Raw genomic sequence first — 23376 nt, forward strand, 5'->3', positions numbered from 1 at the left:
AACTTGACCCTTACCTTCTAGATAACCATGAGGTCTTCTCAGGCCTTTAATGCCTCCAACCTCTTCTCTCAACCCAATCCTATGTTGACACTTGTCACCATTTTATTGGTGCCAATTGTGCACATGGATCCCCAACTTTCAAACTTGGCCCTTGATTAAACCATTCAATCTTAACCCTTCATTTCCCCATTTCTTCTATAAATAGAACCCTTCTCCTCAAGCAAAGAAGAAGCATTTAGAGTATTGTTGTTATACTCGCATTAGCATAGAGCTTTTTCATAGCATCACTATCTACTCTTGTATAGTATTTGCTTATCATATTCAACCATCTTGAATCTCCATATGGCATCCATGGCTAGTGCTAAAAGATGAGAGCTACACTCATTTGGGACTTGGAGAGGAGAGGAACAAGGGAGGAGCAACTATGAGCATCTTGATTAGCTATTTTATTCTATGTTTATATGCTTTCTATTTCATGCTTAATATCTCTTTTGATATGCCTGTTTAGGATAATCTTTTGTTGCTAACACTAACGTTTGTTTCTTGTGTTCTTGTGTGTTTTGCCATCAAACAGATTTTCTAATCCTTTTTGCAGAGCATCATTTGGTGAACCCGACGTGAATCCAAACACCAAAAAGATCAACTTTTTTTTTAACCAATAACATGTTTGAATGTTGAAAATGTCACACAGGTTGCGCTTTTGACATTGTTTTGGTGCGTTTGACATTATTTTGGCGCTATTCACTCTATTTCAGTGCTTTTCCCTTCTCTGTCTTTCCCTTTCTTTTAGTGCGTTTGTGTTAAATAGTGCCTCTGTTCAAACGCAGACTAGCGCTATTGTAACAAAACGTTGTACAAATCACCTTGTAACCAAAAAAAAAAAATTAGGCTTGTAGAAGCCCACCAAATAGGCGGATTTTACTAACTATTTTTCTCTTTTGTGCAGATTTAAATTAGATTAAAAAGTAGATTTATATTTTTTACTAACTTGTTTTTTGAAGTTGGTTTTAAAAATGAATTCACTTTTTATTTTGGTTTAAAATTAACTTCACATTTCAAATTTGGGCTTTTAAAAAAGAATCACACATTTGTTTGGGGCTCTTAAAAAGAATTTCATTGTTCAAAGGTAAAAAGAACCACAAACTTATACAAAAACAACTTTATTTTTTTGCAAGTTAGGAAACAAACTTCGTTTTGGTGCTTAAAATCAACAAGGCAAATTTTATTTCTTGCATCAAGATAAAACTCACAATCCACACTTCCATTTTTGGTGCAAATAAAATTCACAATCAACTTGTCTCATTTTCAAAGCAATTTTATTTCATGCAAACGTGTTTTTCATTAAGTTGACCAAGATTTTCAGATTCTAGTTTACTCAAACAATTGCCTTTGAAAATTAAAAAGAACACCATGATTGTTGGAGCAACATCTCCAAATAGTTAGATCACATTGCAATGATAGATTAAAAAGAACAAGTGTTTTTCGTGCTTGGCACACTTGTGCAAAGAGTTGGTCGAGTGGTCCTACTTCTAACACACACTATCCTCTCCCTTGGCTTTCGTGGTCCTAGGTGCAAGAGAAAAGTGTTAGTAACACTCAAAATTTTATCTTTTTAAGAGAGGCTGGCCAAGAGACACATCACTCTTGGGAACGACCTTGAGCGGTAAATCCTTCGAGCCGCTATAGAAATCAGGTGTGAGCGAAAGCTGTAGCCTTGGGTATAGCTGTTCCTACAGTGTAACTGGCCGAAAGGACAAATGGGCCCCACCACCAGTTACAAGGCTCTTAAGTGAGTCACTGCAAAATGAACTTATGTCCAAAAACATCGAACATGACTAAACACCTTTAAGTAGTAGCCCACCCGTTCTATTGATTGAGGATATTTGCGATATAATTTAGTGCAAGAGCATAGATGGTTTTGCTCCCAAGCTACTCACCATACATATTTCCTTGAGTAGAAACATAGCTTTTTGAAAAGTCACTTGTGGCTTGATAAAAGTGGTGACTCCCCCATCATAGGGATCATCTATTTGTTATGCTCGTGCAAGACTTAGTATATCACATCCTTACCTGCCACGACGGGATTCATAAGGTATGTAGTACCAAAGTCGAAGAAATATCAAGATGTGGGCTAAATTTATCACAACTGGCCATTTGACCTTAGGGATAAAAAGTGTTTGAAGTGTGTTCGTTTTACAGACCTAGTGCAAATTGAGCCGACTTTAGGCTTTGGAACTACACCTTAAAATAAATCTAAAGGAAGGGTCAAAAACAAGTCCAAGAATTGGGTTGATCTAGACCCATACTCATTTGTGCCTTTGAGGCAACATTCTTGTGTTTGTGTGCTTGCTTTGTTTTCTTGTCAAAGAAAAATCAGAAAATCAATCCCAAAAACACAGTATTCATCCAACATTTCTCAAAAACAAACAAAAATACCAAAAACAAAGTGCAAACAACAAAGAGACAAAATTTATGACTATTCTTCACATCTTGCGAAAGAAGAAGTGTCATCAGAATATCAACTTGAAAAGGAGACCATTAATCTCAAGGGCTTTGATCAAAAGGAGGAAATTCTTCTATCTCAATAGACAAATTTTTGTCTCACATAGAGTCTTTCTACATCGCATGCGTCTATACCTTCAAGGTAAAACAAACGAGTTTGATTCAGAATCATTGAACCACAGAGATTTTATGCAATATAGAGCTCTGAGTTATCACAAAAATCAAGGAGGAAAGATTAATCCCAACTTCTTCCCAAACATTTGTATCACCTACAACACAGCTCGAGAAGTGCCACCAATGCCTGAAAGGGAAGAAGTAGAGTTTGTTCCATTTGTAACACAAAGTTTTTATTGAAGTTGAAAACAAAACATCCATCATCTCATTCATACATCATTATTCCATCATCAATCCATCCCAAAACTCTCAAAACATTAAGAGGTTCTTGTCCCAAGTTCTCTTTTAGATATTGCTTGAAATCAAACACATCACATCACTTTTAGATTGTTTCTACATCTAGGATAAGCTCATCCTAAGAGACACATCTACGCAGGTTAAAACTAGTTCATGAGTGAATCCTCTCATTGCTAGGTAGTCAAAATCTGTAACACATCTCAGATTTCTCTACACCTTATCACATCCAAACTCCTCAAACAAACAAGCAATTCAAAGAAGGAATTTCAGTTACATCTACCTTAAAGTGCTAGAGATCCCCATACAACACAAAACACTAAATCATCCATCTTTCATCGAACAACTCATCATCATCTTCAATCAACTTCAACACAAACTTGCAAACAAAATGGCTCAAACCCGATCACGATCAAGGCAACGAGAAATAGAAATTGAGGAAGAAGAGGACAACCTCAATGAATTTCAAGAAGCACTTGGAGGAAATGTAAATGATGAAAACCCAAGTACTCCCACTCCTTCAACAATCAAAAGGGTTCAGGATAACCCTCATTTTAACAAATTGTTTGATGAAATACTTAGGAGCAATGCGGATGCTCACTTCTTAAAACTCGCTCAAGAAGGAGCCAAACTCCCCTCGGACTTTGATCTTGCCCAATTAAGACAAGCATCAGAAAGACAAAGTCGCCATGAGGAGGAAAGAGGTAGAAATCACATCAGATATAACATTCCTCGAGGTAACCCACCACCTCCTCCTCCAAATGAAATGGAGATGTTGCGGCAACAAGTCGAGAATCTCGCCCAACAACTTCATAGTGGTGTTAAGACCAATCAATTCTCACTTAACGACATCTGTCCCTATCCTTTTGATAGGAATCTTTATATGCCACCCTTTCCACGCGGGTTCGAAACACCCAAATTTGAAAAATATAGAGGAAAGGGGGATCCCCGTGATCATGTCCGAGAATTTCATTCCGCTTGTCTTGAAGTGGCTTATGAGGACACATACCTAATGCGCCTTTTTCCCCAAAGCTTGGGAGGAACAACCACATCATGGTTTTCCCGACTACCAGGTGGCATTAGAACATTTGAGGAACTCATCCAGAAGTTCCTATCTCATCACTCTTATAATATTGAACGCGACATCACAATGGCTGATTTGTGCAATACCAAACAAAAACCAGGTGAACTATTCTCAGTATTCCTGCAACGATGGTGCCAAATGTCTAGCAGACGTTCTCTTCAGTTACCTGAACGAGAACTAGTGGAAATTTTCATTTCCAACTTAAACGAAGAAATGGAATTTCACCTGGATGTCAAAGACACAGACTCTTTTAACGATATGATCACCAAGGGTTTAAAATGTGAAAGGGCACTCATCAAGAAAGGACTCATCAAAATCTTTAATGAACCAAAAGATGGTCCTCGCCCGCGCTTCAATAGCGATAAACCGAACTTCTGGAACAAGAACAAGAATATCGTCAATGATGGAGTTGTGGATGCCAGGACTGTCCAAAATGCACAACCTGTGGTTCGGTTTGCAGGACAAAATCCTCCACCTCAGAATAACACAAATGTTCCTTCCAATCAAGGTCGCATCACATCTCACGATGAACCAAGACCTCGTCAGCAAAAACAGAAATGCACATACACTCCCTTAGGCGAACCCATTGAAACAGTATTGCGACAACTCATTTCTCAAAATTTGGTCACTCTACCTAAACTATCAAACTATGAACCTCAGGTCAAACCAGCATGGTTGCGAGATACTGAACACTGTGAATTCCATCAAGGAAGAGGACACAAGACAAGTAATTGTCACCGATTGAAAGATCTCATTCAGGATCTTATTGACTGAGGAGAAATTGAGATTGAAGGACATGACCCAAAAACAACAAATAATGATCATTTGATGTTTAAGAATCCACTTCCATCACAAGATCAAAGGGGTCCTTCCACTTCCCAGCGAGGCACTGATACCACTGATTATACGCAGGCTGCGTATAACTACACTGTAAATCACCTGTATGATGCCAATGAACAAATTGCAACTATAACCTTCAAAAATACCACCTCAAATTGCAATGTTGTTACGCGTCGCGGCAAAGTCACCATCAAGGTAGCTCCACAGGGCACCACCTCCGTCCCGAAGCAATATAACCTTGTGGAACAATTAGACAAAACCCTTGCGCTCATATCCATTTTAGAACTATTACGCTTATCACCATCTCATAAAACAATCTTGGATCAAGCACTCCAAGAGGCGTCAGTCCCTGCAAACCTGAATACGGACCAGTTTCAAGCCATGGTTGGAAATCTAAAGTCATCACCTTGTCTCACTTTTTCCGAAAGTGACAACTCCTCCTTCCAACAACCGCATAATGCCTCACTCCACATTGAAGGCTTTATCAACCAACACAGGATCAAGCGAGTCTTGATAGATAATGGAGCAGGCCTAAACATTTGTACGCTACAATTGGTCACAGCATTGGGATATGCAATAGAATCAGTGGATCCTCCCAAGAAGATCACCATCAAGGCCTATGGTGATGCAGAGCGTTCATCCAAAGGAGCTGTGGTACTACCAATCCGAGTGGGCCCTATGGTAAAGCACATCATCTGTCAGGTTCTGGACCTTCCTCTGCCATATAATCTATTATTAGGGAGACCTTGGATACATGCCATGCAAGTTGTTCCATCTACCTACCATCAATGTATCAAGTTCCCACATAACGGTAATGAGATCACAATCCTGGGCGATGCAAATCCCTTTGCATTTTGCCATAATATCAGCCATCAACCAGAAATTACTGTTCCTAATAGTAGGGAAGCCATTTCCTCCACATCATATGTAAGTCCCGCCTCTCTTGCTAGTTCGAACACCCCTATACCCAAGAAAGAAAAGCTTAAGATGAAAGTAGCAGAGGAAGGTCCTGGAGAATACAACTTGAGTCAGCTCTTTTGTGTAGGACAAATGCCCACTTCTCCTAGAACACATGGTAAACCACAGCAATTACTCCAAAAACCCATAGTCACGCCCGCATGTGCTTTGACGCCTTTTATCCTTGGAAAGAGTCAAGAGGAAGAAACACAAGATGAGGACCTAGCGGACTGGATCTATAAAGATCCCATCACCACTGACATACCGCAAGTTACACTTCCTACGGAACAGTATGGCAAAGGCCTCCTCATTATGCAAAGAATGGGATATGATGGTCAAAGTGCTTTGGGATACTGCAAACAAGGACGACATGAACCGTTGCTGCCAGAGTTCAAGCCCAAAGGTAATACAGGCCTAGGCTTTGAAAAAAAGATCCTTCCTAAACTCAGATTCAAAGGAAAACCCAGCAAACCATTTTGCCCACCTACGACAAAGAGGACACCTTTCATAATCAAAGCACCATCAAGCCATATCCCCACTGCCCCATCAAGGCTCACAACTCCACCGCAACCATCACCAATGCCAAACATCCCACCAATCGAACCAGTAATCCCATCCGCGGTAGCCATCACATCAATAAAATCATTCGCAGCCACAACTGTATCAGAACCCGCAGCAGCATCTATGGCACCAGCCATTCCAATAGAAACCACTAAATCAACACTGCCGATACTTCCAGTGACAAATCCTTTAATCCCCATCACAGTTCCTGCAGCACCGATCACCACAAAGGTACATAAACCAATCACGCCTGCAGTATTCAACTCCAGCGACATCCCAGTATGGTATAGCAATCGGATGCTGGAAAGTGATTCAGAGACCGACTCACATGAGTGGGAATTTGATTCTGTACAGCTTAACACTTCAGATGAGGAAGACACATCACCACCTCTGCCACGCAAAGACATCCCTGTTTACGGAGAAGCACAGATAAAGACCACTTGGGTACCTGAGCTGGAAACATCTTCCACAGACCCTATGTCTCATCCTACGCCTGATTCTGATAGGGAGAGTACCATCAACGACCTTCACCACATTGTCTTAACCCTCACGGATACATCTCTTGCACTTAACCTAATCGATGAAGTAATGCCCATTATCCACCCTGAACTCATCGAATGGAACCAATCAAATCCCCCATGTCTTGACCTCTTCCAAAACGATGAGGCTATCATTGACTTTTTGGAATTAAGGGATAATCTACCAAGCGGGGATCACAAAGCTGGATTCGCCATTGAACTTAATAGCGCAGCATACTTCGGGGCGGATGCCAAACCCTTCAGCTGCAAAAATATAACATTAAAACATGGATCTTCCAGTGAAAACCACACTGTGGCACTGTTTGATCCAACAAAAGTAAAAAGAAAGAGCGTATCCAACGGTGAAAACCTCTCTGAGGCGCCTGAGGATGAAGGGTTTGACATTCTCCCTGCTAATACACAACAAGAACGATCAACGATCCTCATTGAGGAGACCAAAGAATACAATGTGGGGACTCCTGAAAACCCTCATATCATACATCTGGCATCTCTTCTCACTCCAGAGGAACAACCTCAATTTATCGAGTTCTTCCAGCAGCGCCAGATCAACTTTGCATGGTCATATGCAGACATGCCTGGGCTTGATCCAGATTTAGTCATGCATCATCTCACAGTAGAAAAAGGAGCCAAACCTGTCAAGCAGAAGCTTCGTAAGATGCATCCTCAGATTGCCGTGCTAGTCAAAACCGAACTCAAGAAACTCCTGGATGTTGGTTTCATTAGACCAATTGATTATGGAGAATGGATCTCCAACATTGTGCCAGTTGGCAAACCAAAAGGGGGCATCCGCATTTGTATAGACTTCAGAGATCTAAATAAGGCATGTCCTAAGGATGACTTCCCCCTACCAAATATCGACATCATAGTGGATTTGACAGCAGGACATGCCATGCTTTCACTCATGGATGGCTTTTCAGGATACAATCAAATAAAGATCGCACCAGAGGACCAACATAAGACAGCCTTCACATGTCCATGGGGCACATACTGCTGGAATGTAATGCCTTTTGGTCTAAAGAATGTAGGAGCGACCTATCAAAGAGCAATGACCACCATCTTCCATGACATGATGCATACCATAATGGAAGATTATGTGGATGATTTACTAGCAAAATCACTTACTAGAGAAGGACATCTTCACATCTTAGATAAAATCTTTGATAGACTGGAACAATACCATGTTCGACTCAACCCAAAGAAATGTGTCTTTGGAGTGACCTCCGGGAAGCTTCTAGGATACATTGTCTCAAGCAAAGGTATTGAGGTCGATCCAGCAAAGGTTAAGGCAATCATGGACATGCCACCACCAAAGAATATCAGTCAGCTAAGGACATTACAAGGACGACTTCAATCCATCCGAAGATTCATTGCACAATTGGCTGATAAATGTCACCCATTCACACACCTGCTACACAAGAACATCCGCTTTCAGTGGGATGACAGATGCCAGCAAGCATTTCAGGCGCTCAAAGACTATCTCATGAATCCACCATTGCTGATGCCACCAGATCCAAGTAGACCGTTGTTACTTTATATCTCAGCAACAAGTACAGCACTAGGTGTACTACTGGCACAACATAATGCAGAAGGCAAAGAGCGTGTTGTATACTACATCTCTCGCACACTGGTTGGCTATGAACTCAATTACACACCTATTGAGCGAGCTTGCCTAGCAGTAATCCTGGCAGCCACTAAATTGCGGCATTATCTGTTGACACACAAGGTACAACTCATTGCAAAGATTGATCCACTCAAGTATTTACTTAGCAAAGCAACATTGACAGGCCGCTTGGCCAAATGGGTAATGATTCTAAGTGAATTTGACATTGAGTATGTGGACCATAAGGCTATCAAAGGGCAAGTTATTGCAGATCAGTTGGCCGATGCACCACTCATAGGCGATCATCCTCTCATTTCCAATTTTCTAGATGAAGAGATATTCATGATCATAGAAGCACAGCCATGGAAACTATATTTTGATGGTTCATACACTAGGCATGGCTCGGGGGCAGGCATTCTGTTTATCACACCTCAAGGTGATAGCATCTCGAAGTCCTACAGGCTCACATTTCCATGCACAAACAACATAGCAGAGTATGAGGCCTTGATCACATGACTCAGATTAGCCATGCAATGGAAATTAAAAGACCTACAAGTATATGGCGATTCCCAACTGGTCATTCGACAAGCAACGGATGAGTATCAGACCAAAGATGATAAACTCCTGCCATACAAACAAATGGTGGACACTCTAAAGACATCATTTACTACTATCACTTTTGAGCAGATACCAAGAGATCAGAATCGAGCTGCTGATGCTATGGCTACCATCGCATCTCTCCTAGATCTTCCACAAAATTCAACACACTACGCGTTCTTGGTAGAACAACTTTGGATCCTCGCTTATGATATCCCCGAATCTGAAATGATATGTCGCCTTGTTGGTTCTGAATCCCCATGGTACAGTGAGTTCTACACCTATCTCCACGATCACACCCTTCCTCCCAACCAATCAAATAACCAACGTAAAACGTTCATTCGCCAAACTGCTCGATATACCATTATTGCCGAAACCCTATACCGACGCGGTCTTGATGGTACTCTCCTTTGATGTCTGGAACAAGGTGAGATAACAAAGGCTTTGGAAGAGGTACATGAAGGAATTTGTGGGACTCACTCAAGTGGTCCGTCACTAGCCAAGAAACTCATGCGAGCTGGATACTATTGGCCATCTATGGAAAAGGATTCCTAGTACTTTGTCAGGAAATGCAAGAAATGTCAAGTTCATGGCGACCTGATACATGCACCGGCCCAGGAACTGCAACCAATCACAACACCATGGCCTTTTTGTCAATGGGGCATTGACCTTGTGGGTAAGATTCATCCATCTTCATCCAACGGCCATAAATTCATTATTACCGCCACCAAATACTTCACCAAGTGGATCGAAGTTGTTCCACTTACCCAAGTCACCGGCAAGCAGATCGCCTCATTCATCCTCAACTACATCATTTGTCGGTATGGTGTGCCCATGTCCATTGTCACAGATAACGGTCTTCCTTTCAAAAATCAAGATGTCCGTGAACTTTGTGAGAAATTTCATATCCAACACCGCTTTTCCACTCCCTATTACCCACAAGGCAATGGTCAGGCCGAAGCATCCAATAAAAACATATTGAGAATCCTAAAGAAGACAGTCAATGATGCCAGCCGTGATTGGCATGTTCAATTGAATCCAGCGCTATGGGCATATCGAACTAGCATTCGGACCCCTACAGGTGCAACTCCTTATTCATTGGTCTATGGTGTTGAAGCTATCTTACCTATTGAGGTCGAGATACCATCCTTACGAGTTTCATTGCACAATCTCATCGATGATGAAGCATACAGAGTATCCCGTCTTCAGGACTTAGAGTTACTAGATGAGAAGCGACAAGCTGCATACAATCACCTCAAAGCCTATCAGCAGCGCATGAGTAGAAGCTACAATCACCGAGTTAGATCTCGTACATTTGAGGTAGGTGATCTTGTTCTTCGAGAAAATCCTCGCAACCAACCAAACAGAGAACATCAAGGCAAGTTTGAATCAAACTGGTTGGGCCCATATGTTGTCACTGCTGTATTCGGGTCCGGGGCATATCAGTTGGCTACATCAGATGGAGAACCGCTCGCAGATCCAATCAATAGCATGCACCTCAAACGGTTTTATACCTAAGGTATACAGAGCATCAGGCTCCCCTACATATCAGAAAATATCAAAAACATTCAGAAAATGTCCTAAAGAAAATACAAAAACATTCAAAAAAAGTAAAGAAAAATCATGCATCCAAACGGTGAACAACCACTCCGGTGGCACCTTAGGTAAGTGCGATGGTGAAAACTTGGCAAACAGGCGCCACTCGTAAGGGCTATGGCTCCATTATCTTTTCAGACTTGTTGCGATCACATTTACTTCATACATACATCCATCCATCCAAAGCCATGGCTTGTTATTCATCTGTCATTAAGAAAGTACTCCATGCGTCTAGCATCCCACCTTTTCATAGTCAGGTCTAAAAACTGGGGGCAATACCGTTAACCTATTGATGGAAGTGGATTCTACATTGTCTTATGTGTCATTACGCTCTTCATTCAGGCAATCATCAAAAATATCAAAAAAATTCAAAAATGTCCCAGAAAATATCAAAAACATTCACAAACAATACAAAATCCAAAAACATTCAAAAATGACTCACAAAATCCACAAACATTCAAAAACTATTACACAAAATCCAAAAACATCGAAAAACCATCAAAAATCACCCAAAAACATGACAACACCTTGTACATATTCATCTGATCAGATACAAAACAAACATTGACAAAATACTCACACAAATGACCACTTATCACTCAACCAACACAATCAACATCAACAATCCAAACTGTCTTAAACAAGGATGCATCCTTCCTTATCAAAACAAAGACAAGATGACATTTTCTTTGACAAGAAAATTATGTTAAGCTATCAAATACTTGGTTGATTTGTGAAGTAATTCATTCGTTTATCTGTATCAAGATCTTGCAGCATTGTTTTGTATCGTTTGCACATTATTTCCGATGAAGTTCTAGGGCATATACTAATGGTGTCTACGTGGGAAGTTCACTAAGCTATGTGATCATAGACAAAAATGCAGTCATAGATCACTACGGCTTGCTGACTACATCGTATATCTCGACCATATGGACATGAACCATTACCAAGGATCCTTATTCTTTATTCTTTATGCATATATACTGTTTGGTTGCAGGTACAAAGCTTTTTCTTTGGTTCCTCCTACCTCATCCAAACTGGATAAAGGTTTTATCTCTTATTACGGTATGCACTTGTCTCAGGATATGATCAGCCTAAGATCAAGGAGGACGATCCAAGTCATGCATGAAAGGAGATAATCCTTGCCTGTTCGGCAAGCAATACTCAGGTCAACTTGATCCATTATATCAAGTTGCTTGTATTAACTTGCTATATCAAAATCCATGTAAGAAAGACTCTGGTCATCTTGAATCTTTATGTCAAGTTGCTTGTATTTTCTTACAACATTTTAAAGCTCAATGATGAAAAATAATGCACCATGGATCATCATTCCATCTCATTTGTATATATTGCATTCCGTTGCATTCCATCCATCCATACATTCATAAATAGCTGCATATCATTCATACATAGTAATGACAATGGATACTCTATTTTTCCTCTTCTTCCATAGGAATGTAATAGGTCCTCCATTTCTTCTATCTAACATTGAACCCCCCCCCCACCCTCCCCATCTCGATAATCACCATCACATACCCTACATCATGTCCCAATCAACCTAATCAAGCCACGTTCATCACCATCCATCTCTAAATAGGAGGGATTGTGTTTCCTATCCTAAGTCATCCAATAAGTCAAGAAAGTTACTCTATTTGCACAGATACATCGACTCCCACACACCTAGACTATCAACAGATACTCTGATCAAGTATCTTCGGGTCTCAACAAGTAATCGATCATGGTAATCCTAGACTACATCAGGCATTTATCATAATGACCTAGTCTCAACAGGGCTGCTATGATTCACCACAATCATCCATCACACGCACACACTATCAATTGATCAACCAATCAAACACAATCCAACGGACAATTACATCAATTGTCTATGTCTCAACGAGTATTTTGCTTCATATACCTTGACTTCATCGGACAATTACATCAATTGTCTAAGTCACCATCAGGTCACTTTGATTCACTTACTCAGACTTTATCATGTCCAAGCGACCAACTGACATCAACTGTCATGCTTTGACTTGACTGGGGTAATTAAACCGATTGCACCAGATTGTCCACCCAATTTTGATCAATTGTATAGCATCAATCCAAACCCCACACTACATCTGCTATGTATCTCTTGCATGACCTCAGGGTACTTGCTGGCTTGTTGTTTCTTCATATTCACTCCATTTTCTCCCATTCTTTCATCATTAGTTCTAATTTCTTCTATTCTACCTCCCCTCCACTTTTCATTCTTTTTCGAGAGATCGCCCGATTTTTCAAAAAAAATTCGGCCCATCTCTCGAGGAGGCATACCACCCATTAAATTTACATTTTATGGGGCATTTCTTCACACCTATTTTTCTTTCTTTGAAACGACGCGATAAACCGCACCGTCTCAAAGAGGGGCAAATGTAGTCACATAAATCTGTCCACTTAATTAAATGAATACTTAGTATTTATTTGATTATTTAACCATCAATCAATAATTAATTAAATTAATATTTAATTAATTCATCTTAACCCTCTTCTCCTATTAATTAAATAAATTATTCAATTTATTTGATTTAATTCACTTAACCAAATTCAGACCATTAATTAAATAAATAAATCATATTTATTTAATTAAATATTCTCTCACATTTAAATAAATTAATATTTATTTAAATCCCCCAAAATCCCACCTCTCACATTTAAATAAATTAACATTTATTTAAATCACCTTTATCCTCCACCCACTTGCATTTTCCTACAAAAGCAAGTTGCACAATTATTTTAAATAAATAATTTATTTAAATCACCTTTATCCTCCACCCACTTGTATTTTCCTACAAAAGCAAGTTGCACAACTATTTTAAATAAATTATTTATTTAAAATCCTATTTATCCTCACCCACTTGAAACCTTTAATGGTTTCCCTTAAAGTATTCAAACTTGATGGCTTTAAAGTCTTCAAACTTGATGGCTTCCTTCTATAGTCTTCTTAAGCCTTTAATGGTTTCCCTTAAAGTCTTCAAACTTGATGGCTTCCCTTAAAGTCTTCTTAAGACTTTAATGGTTTTCCTTAAAGTCTTCAAGCCTTTAATGGTTTCCCTCAAAGTCTTCAAGCATTTTAATGCTTTATCTTCCTTTTTCTCATTTAAATAAATTGATATTTATTTAAATATTTATCCAAATGCAACTTACACCATTTAATTGAAATAAATGATTTTATTTTAATTGAAAATACCAAAATTTCTCCCACTTGCATTTTCCTACAAAATCCACTTGTATGCCTAAACCCCTTCTAGATTCTTCTAAACCTTTCCTAATTAGCCTAATCCATCCCCTAAATATTGTTACATTCCTAAGCAAAATGGAGTCACTTCTCAAAGCCTAAAAGTCTTTGATAACCATTAAAGGCTTTCAACCTTCAACCACTAAATGTCTCAAAGTCTTGGATAACCTTTGAAGGCTTTCAACCTTCAACCACTAAATGTCTCAAAGTCTTGGATAACCTTTGAAAGCTTTCAACCTTCAACCACTAAATGGCTCAAAGTCTTTGATAACCATTGAAGGCTTTCAACCTTCAACCACTTAATCCCCAAAGTCTCCAATAACCATTAATGGTTACCTCAAACCCTCCCACATGGTTAAAACATTTGTTTTGACTCAACCTCTACCCAACCCAAAGGTCTCATCAAGCCTTTAATGCTTTGACCATGATTATCTCTTAATCATTTGCACAAAGGTTTATCCTTGGATTAACTCTTAATCCAATGGGTAATCTTAATTTAGACTTGACCCTTACCTTCTAGATAACCATGAGGTCTTCTCAGGCCTTTAATGCCTCCAACCTCTTCTCTCAACCCAATCCTATGTTGACACTTGTCACCATTTTATTGGTGCCAATTGTGCACATGGATCCCCAACTTTCAAACTTGGCCCTTGATTAAACCATTCAATCTTAACCCTTCATTTCCCCATTTCTTCTATAAATAGAACCCTTCTCCTCAAGCAAAGAAGAAGCATTTAGAGTATTGTTGTTATACTCGCATTAGCATAGAGCTTTTTCATAGCATCACTATCTACTCTTGCATAGTATTTGCTTATCATATTCAACCATCTTGAATCTCCATATGGCATCCATGGCTAGTGCTAAAAGATGAGAGCTACACTCATTTGGGACTTGGAGAGGAGAGGAACAAGGGAGGAGCAACTATGAGCATCTTGATTAGCTATTTTATTCTATGTTTATATGCTTTCTATTTCATGCTTAATATCTCTCTTGATATGCCTGTTTAGGATAATCTTTTGTTGCTAACACTAACGTTTGTTTCTTGTGTTCTTGTGTGTTTTGCCATCAAACAGATTTTCTAATCCTTTTTGTAGAGCATCAGATAATATCCATGACTTTGGTGCTACTCGTATCCTTCTTGAATCTCATAGAGGACCCCTGTTAAACAACTATATCTCCCCTTTAGAGGATGGGGTTGGTTAGTAGTGGATCGAGAAGGAAGATGAGGATATCCCAGTAAGGGATAAACAAAAACTTATGGCAATTCTTAAATCAAGGAACATTGCCTTAGGTCAGAATGAGGACAAGCTCATTTGGGATGGCTCCCTAAGTGGAGAATACAACTCCAAGGATGGGTACTCTCTCATCTCCAAATTGTTTATTAGACCTGTGACTGAGCTTCCCTTGAAACTTTGTTGGGATAAATACTGTCTGCCTAAGGCGGGTATCTTCTCCTAGCTTGCGGTTCAGAACAAGCTCCTAACTGTGGACAAATTTAGAAGAATGGGGTATGAGGGCCCTAGTAGATTTCCTCTTTGCGAGGCAGATGAGGAAGACACCAATCATATCCTCCTTAACTGCCCCTTTGCTCACAAATGTTGGATCTTGTTCACCAACAAACTTGAATGGTCTGTGGCCTTCCCCCACACCATCTTTGGAATTCTCAAGGCATGGCCTCTCCTTAGGAGTGGATGTCTCTTTGAAGGTTTATGGACAACTCTTCCTTCTTCCATTATGTTGGAACTATGGAAGGAGAGAAATATACGTCTCTTTAAGAATGAAAAACTAGAGGTTCCTAGAATCATCAATAGGATAGAGACAGCTATCATTGAGCTCATGAACAACCGACTGTCATCAAGCACAATGAAGAATGCCTCTATCACTTATTGGGATGAAAAGATGAAAAAATGATGGGAAGGCTTATCCTTTCCTCCCTTTGTAGGAGAGGGTCCTATTGCAAGTCTTCGTTCAAGGGATGCATGCAGATGGCAGCCCCCAGACGAAGGTTGGGTGAAGCTAAACTTCGATGGGGCATCCCGTGGTAACCTAGGGCAAGCAGGGATAGGATGTGTTGTTCATAATTGGGAAGGAAAGGAACTAGAAACCCTTGCTTCTCTGAGTGGCATCAACACCAATAATTGGGTGGAACTTATGGCCCTGGTGGAGGGTCTGCTTTTATGTAGGAAATTAGGAGTTAAGAACTTGGAAATTGAAGGAGATTGGGCTATAATTGTCAATGCTCTTAGGAAAGGTAGTATGCCTAATTGAAGACTTAATACTTTTCTATCAAAAGCTCTTGACTTATGCAGAGATTTTGATAGGTTCATAGTCAATCATATTTATAGGGAGGGCAATAAAAGAGTGGATGAGTTGGCCAACTTGGGAGCCGATGGCATCAATCTCCTGTCTATGCCACCTTAAGGCAACCCCCTCCTTTTTGTGCCCTAAGTAGTCATTAGCATGTTTCTCCTTTCATCCCCTTATGTTTCTCTTGCCCAGCCTCTATTTTAACCCCCTTATTTAGACCTCTCCCCGCCCCCTGTATATTCATATAAATAATCGCAGCTTAGTTGGTTTCATCGCTTGCTCGTAGGTTTTGAAGTTGTTTAGCATTTTAAGTTGCGATCTGGCAACAGATAAGTTTTGGGTCTGATTTTGTGGTCATCGCATGCTCGCGGGTTTGTAAGTCTTAAGCCAAAAAGTTTTGTGAGCATGCGATGGTGGTTAAGTGTCTTGTTGTCATGGGATCACAAGGGTTTAAGTCAAGTTAAGTTTTGAGTTGCAAGCTTGCGATGAATTAAGTTATTTTGTTAGATTTGCAGTGGTCGCCAGCTCGCAAGTAAAGTAAGAATATTACAAATGTTGTTGTGAGGTTGTGAGTGAAGGGCTTGATGAAGATCAACGGTTGTCACTCACTCGTGAGATTCTTTGAGGATTCGTAAAAAAGGTTGCGAGCTTGCGATTAAGAGGATTTGGTAGCATTGTCGCTAACTCACCAGTTCCTTTCCTTATTATTATAACCAGTTGAGTGTGTGTGATTAAAAATGGGGATTGACATGTGGAATTGTTTGTCGGGTTCTTTAAAAGTTTTGAATGGAAATCACCAATCAAATTCCACAGTAGCTACCATTTTATGTTGCTAGGCTGCGACTGGGTGTGATTTTATGTTATCTCAAGGTCGCAAGGTGTTCGCGGTTAAGTCATTTTAATTTGCGATCATACGATGCGGTTAAGTCGCTTGCCTACAGGTTTTGTAGTTTTTAGCATTTTAATTTGTGATATGGCGACAGGTAAGTTTTGGTCTGATTTTGTGGTCATCGCATGCTCGTGGGTTTGTAAGTCTTAAGTCAAAAAGTGTTGCGAGAATGCGACGGTGGTTAAGTGTCTTGTTGTCGTGGGATCACAAGGGTTTAAGTCAAGTTTCTAGTTGCGAGCTTGCGATGAAATAAGTTGTTTTATCAATAGCTATCGCTCACTCACGAGATTCTTTGAGGATTCGTAAAAGGGGTTGCGAGCTTGCAATTTAGAGGATTTGGTATTTATGGTTATCGCTAGCTCGCAAGTCCTTTATCATCAAGTCAGTTTAAGTCACAAGCTTGCGAGTACTGGGAGATTTTAGTTGTCGCTACCTTGCAAGATGTTGCACTTGACCATTTTATGTTGCGAGGTTGCGACTAGGTGTGATTTTATGTTGTTGCATGGTTGCGAGGTGTTCGTGGTTAAGTCATTTTAATTTGCGATCATGCGATGTAGTTGGTATCGCAGCTTAGGTGGTTTCATCGCTTGCTTGCAGGTTTTGAATTTGTTTAGCATTTTAAGTTGTGATCTGGCGACAGGTAAGTTTTGGTCTGATTTTGTGGTCATCGCATGCTCATGGGTTTGTAAGTCTTAAGTCAAAAAGTGTTGCGAGCATGCAATGGTGGTTAAGTGCCTTATTGTTGTGGGATCACAAGGGTTTAAGTCAAGTTAAGCTTCGAGTTGTGAGCTTGCAATGATTTTAGTTATTTTGTTAGATTTGCAGTGGTCGCCAGCTCGCAGGTAAAGAAAGAATATTACAAATGTTGTTGCGAGGCTGCGACTGAAGGGCTTGATGAAGATCAAGGGCTGTCGCTCACTCGCGAGATTCTTTGAGGATTCATAAAAATGGTTGCGAGCTTGCGATTAAGAGGATTTGGTAGCATTATCGCTAACTTGTCGGTTCCTTTCCTTATTGTTATAACCGATTGAGAGTGTGCGATTAAAGATGGGGATTGACACGTGGACTTGTTTGTCGGGTTCTGTAAAAGTTTTGAATGGCAATCAAATGCCACAGTAGCTACCATTTTATATTGTGAGGTTGTGACTGGGTGTGATTTTATGTTATCGCAAGGTCGCGAGGTGATCGCGGTTGAGTCATTTTAATTTGTGATCATGTGATGCGGTTAAGTCGCTTGCTGGCAGGTTTTGAAGTTGTTTAGAATTTTAAGTTGCGATCTGGCAACAGGTAATTTTTGGTCTAATTTTGTGGTCATTGCATGCTCGCGGGTGTCTTAAGTCAAAAAGTGTGGCGAGAATGCGACAGCGGTTAAGTGTCTTGTTGTCGCGGGATCGCAAGAGTTTAAGTCAAGTTTCTAGTTGCAAGCTTGCGATGAAATAAGTTGTTTTATCAACGGTTGTCGCTCACTCGCAAGATTCTTTGAGGATTCGTAAAAGGGGTTGAGAGATTGCGATTTAGAGGATTTGGTAGCATTGTTAGAATTTGGTAGATTTGGCTGAATAATATGTATATGTATATATATATATATATATATATATACATATCTGCATTTATATTTACGTATATATATATAACTTCATATACATTTATATATTAAGATTATATTCAAACACACATCTATATAACCATTTTCATAAATAGTTTCCTATTCTCCTATTTTCCTACCTGTTCTCTCAATTTTAAGTTAAATCAGACTTAGATGCATATGTCAAATATTCCTCCTCCTTCCCAGTAATCTCCAGCATTATAATATTTTTAGATTGAGGGATGACCTGATAAAATTTGTCTCACTTAAAGCTTCCCTATGACAATCAATTAGGGCCTGGAAGGCTCTCGAATCAAATTCTTTAAGATGATAGCTCCTTGCAATCTCTTTGCAAGAATATTTATGGAATTTGCCTCGTTATTGTTTATTGAGTTTATGATCCTTGATGGGTAATAACTCCTCGCTTATGTTTCTGGAGATTTTTGAGACTAATAATTTGAGCTGTGTATCCTAACAGGGTGACCATCCAGGTAGGTATGATATATTGTATAAGTTCCTATTCGGTTTTGCTTTTCCTAACATTCTGGTGTGAGATTTTCTCAAGATTTTGTGCGGCATAGGGAGCAGAGCTTGCTTAATCCTGTGTTTTAGGAGTAGCAAGAATTGTCACCCACAGGGATCACCCCAAGAGATGGGCAATCTGCAGCTCAACTTTACACAGAAGATTTCTAAATTTCATTATTCTGGACAAGATCCCCTTATGATCTTGTATCTCCATTTTGTAACTCATTCTTAATTTTTTCTGATCCTTGAGGGATGTGGGCTAGACCAGAGGTTTTCTTCCCTCCATTCTTTCCTACCGGTGCCCACACTGAATGGAGGTGTAAATGTAAATCTAACTATTTTTTAATTAATAAAATTATTTGGCCTCGGCCTTTTATCGATAAAAATAAAATAGAAAGGTTAACATTGTGCTCTAAATGTTTGATGCATAATTATGTTTTCTCCCTATTGGTGCATTTTGTTTGTTATGGAAGTACATCTAGATTGCTTGATAGCTGACACAGCCACATTTTATGTATAATTTATGATTGTAAATATGGATTGTTTATCATTAGGTCGCATATCTAACAATAGATATTTTGTGTGTTTTGTTTGCCTTGGAAGGCATCATTACTTTATGAGGGCATTGTATTACAGTTGTGCATTGTGATGTATTATGTGAGTCTGATATCTATTGAATTGTCAATAGATCTCTATTACTAATACTCCTATGAGAACCTTGATATACAAGTATATTGTAATATGCTCTTAATTTATGAATAATATATTGTGTGGGGTTTTTATCCTAAAATGGTTTTCCTCATGCAATGCACTATGTTGTGGTATACATGCTATTTATGTTTATTTATACTAAGTTTCTATAAATGTTGTAAAGATATAAAAAATTGCATAACCCTCCTCTCAAGGTTAGTGTAGGAAGTTATTCCACTACCTTAACTTCCTTTCAAGTAGTATTAGAGCCTAAGCACCTTTGGTTTCAGTTGTGGGTTGTTGGGTTTTTTGAACTAACCTAGATTTGAGTGAAAGCTTGTGCAAAAGATACTTTGTAATATAATTGCAAAAAAAAAAAAGATGGAAAGTTTGTTAAGGAGAATAGAGGTAGATAATTTTTCTAAAAATAATTTTGAGATGTGGAAGTTGAAGATAGTGGATCTGTTAATAGATCAAGATCTGTGAGATTCTATTAACGAGAATCTCTTCAACCACTTAGTATGATGTTATGGACTGTAAAGCCAAGGGTTTAATCAAATCATTCTTGGAAAACTATGTTTTAATCAATTTCCATGAAGTGTCCTCTACAAAGAAGTTATGGAAGAAACTTGGTGAGATGTATCAAGCCAGATCTTTAGTGAATAACATTTTCTTGAGGAAGAAATTATATTCCTTGAGAATGGAAGAGGGTGTCCACAAATTATAGACCACTTGTTAACATTTAATATGTTGGTGGCTCGGTTGAGATCTACTAGTATCAAGATGGACGAGGAGGAGAAATTTTAGATCTTGCTTTGTTCTTTGCCAAATTCATGAGATTCTCTTGTTATGGCTATTGGTAGTACTTCTATTATGCTAGAGCTAAATATGTGGTAGGTTCTTTCTTTCTAAATAGTTGAGGATGAATGTATCCATCATTGCCAAGTTTTGATTGTTCCAACTATAGTACCCCACCATTCTTTGCTTCATGTATTTATTACTTTGACTTGTTAGACTATTATTAATTCTTTATGTTTGGTTCGTTTTGTTGGTGTGTGTGTGGATACATTCATTTGATCCATGTTATTGAACTATTTCACGATGCTTATATGTTTCAAGACATGATTACTATTATACTTTATTTAAGATGGACATATTGATGTTTGTGATGGTATACTTATGACTTGGATTATATAGTGGCGATTCATTGTGATGCTTTGTGAGATGTTAATATTTGATCAGATGTTATTATTTGGATTTGATGATTGATTATTGATGATATTGATTCTTGTGGAATTTATGTGTAGAGTATATATTTACTACATTATTTGCTTGGGGACTAGAGTGAAAGGAATGATTTCACATTACTCATTCATGGGCTCCATAGGACTTCACAGTTTCCTTTCACTAGATGGGAGTAGATATGTGTGTGTATGTGTGTGTATGTGTATGTGTATGTGTATGTGTATGTGTATGTGTATGTGTATGTGTATGTGTATGTGTATGTGTATGTGTATGTGTATGTGTATGTGTGTGCATATGTACACAGACACACATGCATGTATGTATGTGTATGTGTGTGTGTGCGTGTTGCAGATATCAAACATTGACTTCACCTAGCCTCATAGGTCTAAGCATGTCTTTAAATCCCAATGGTGGTACAAGAGATAGTACACGCCCCAAAATGTATCAAAACCCTAGTCATTGTCCTAATTGATGCAAAGCATCCAACACAAACAACAAAACACTCAAGGGTATGCTATCCCAAAACCAAATTCAAGAACTTCAACCTAACTTAGTAGGAATATAACAAGATTAACCACTCTTCTCAACTCAAAAAATCACAATCTAATCATTAAGTGAAAATACAAATGGGATTCATCCATTCTCGAAGGAAATTAAAACATAATCTTTACATAAGGACTGCAAAGGTATCTTGATACAACAACCTTACCCTTCAAGGAATAGGGATCTTCTCATTCACAATCACCAACAATAAGAACTTTTACACACCTTAGAATTACGCAACATATCCTTCCTATAACCATGAGTACCTTCCACATAACAGAGAACTCTTTGTTGAAACAATATCAGACTTAAGGCAAAACTGATCACAAACAACAACTCATTCGAACATAAGCACTAGATTTAAAGGACTGTCTACCAAGTACTTCCACCACACACCACCAATCAACCCCAAACCACTTTCAAAGGTTAGATTCCATCCCTACAAGCCTTCATTTCTCATTCACAATCACCAACAATAAGAACTTATACACACCTTAGAATCACCCAAGATATCCTTCCTTAAACCACGAGTACCTTCCACATAACAGAGAACTCTTTGTTGAAACAAAATCAGACTTAAGGCATAACTGATCACAAACAACAACTCCTTCAAACATAAGCACTGAATTTAAAGGACTGTCTACCAATTTTTTCCACCATACACCACCAATCAACCTAAAACTACTTTCAAAGGTTAGATTCCATCCCTAAAAACATTCATTCAAGATTTTAGATCATAACATTCACCACAACATGAGAGAACAAATTCTTTATTACCATGGAATACCCTAGTTCAGGGTTTCATAATTAAAAAACAACTTTTACAAAAACAATCACAACTTCTTCAATTATTAACCAAATTAAGTCAAATAAAAGGAAATAGAAAGAGGATTCAGAGACCTTTCCAACACATATATCCTTTCTTCATTATGATTCCTAACATAGCCATGCCAAACACTACAACAGGACTGTTCTTGCCCTTACCAGTCTGATTTTCACCATGAATTGTAACAAATAGTCATTAATAAATTTTGAAATATTGATCATGAATCCAATCTCTCTGGTCAGACTTTATATTTCCTAGTTACAAAAATTTTCTCAAATTTATAGTTATATCCAATGGTTTAAACAAAAGTTACGATGGTTTTACCAAAATGGGTAACCCTTGGTAGGGTTTTGATAGTTTTTGAAAAAATAGTCATATCTTGCCAAATACTCCACAAAAATGCATAAGAAAGGATTCTTCTGAAATATATTTCATTAATATATCACTAAAAAATGTCTACATGTCAAAATTACATCAAATTTGAGCCTCCATTTCTCTGTGACAGTCACAAATTCCTTAAAACCTTATGACAATTTAAGGGTTTGATAGATAACCTTTGTCAAATCCCCTCCAAATTGCTCAACCCCCTTGATCTTGACCAAAAATAATTTTATAAACCATTAAAAACTAATTTCAACTCCTTATAACTTCTCCAACCAACTCATGACCTATGAATGTCTTTTTACATCTCTTTTTGCACTTTTGGCGATGTTGCAACTTTGCAATTTTTACAATTTCTGACATATTGCCACTATATTTGACCCTAGCCTTCATGGACACCCCTAACATGTTATGATGGATTAAA

The sequence above is a fragment of the Cryptomeria japonica genome, chromosome 2, assembly GCF_030272615.1.
Source record: "Cryptomeria japonica chromosome 2, Sugi_1.0, whole genome shotgun sequence".
NCBI classification, from domain to species: domain Eukaryota; kingdom Viridiplantae; phylum Streptophyta; class Pinopsida; order Cupressales; family Cupressaceae; genus Cryptomeria; species Cryptomeria japonica.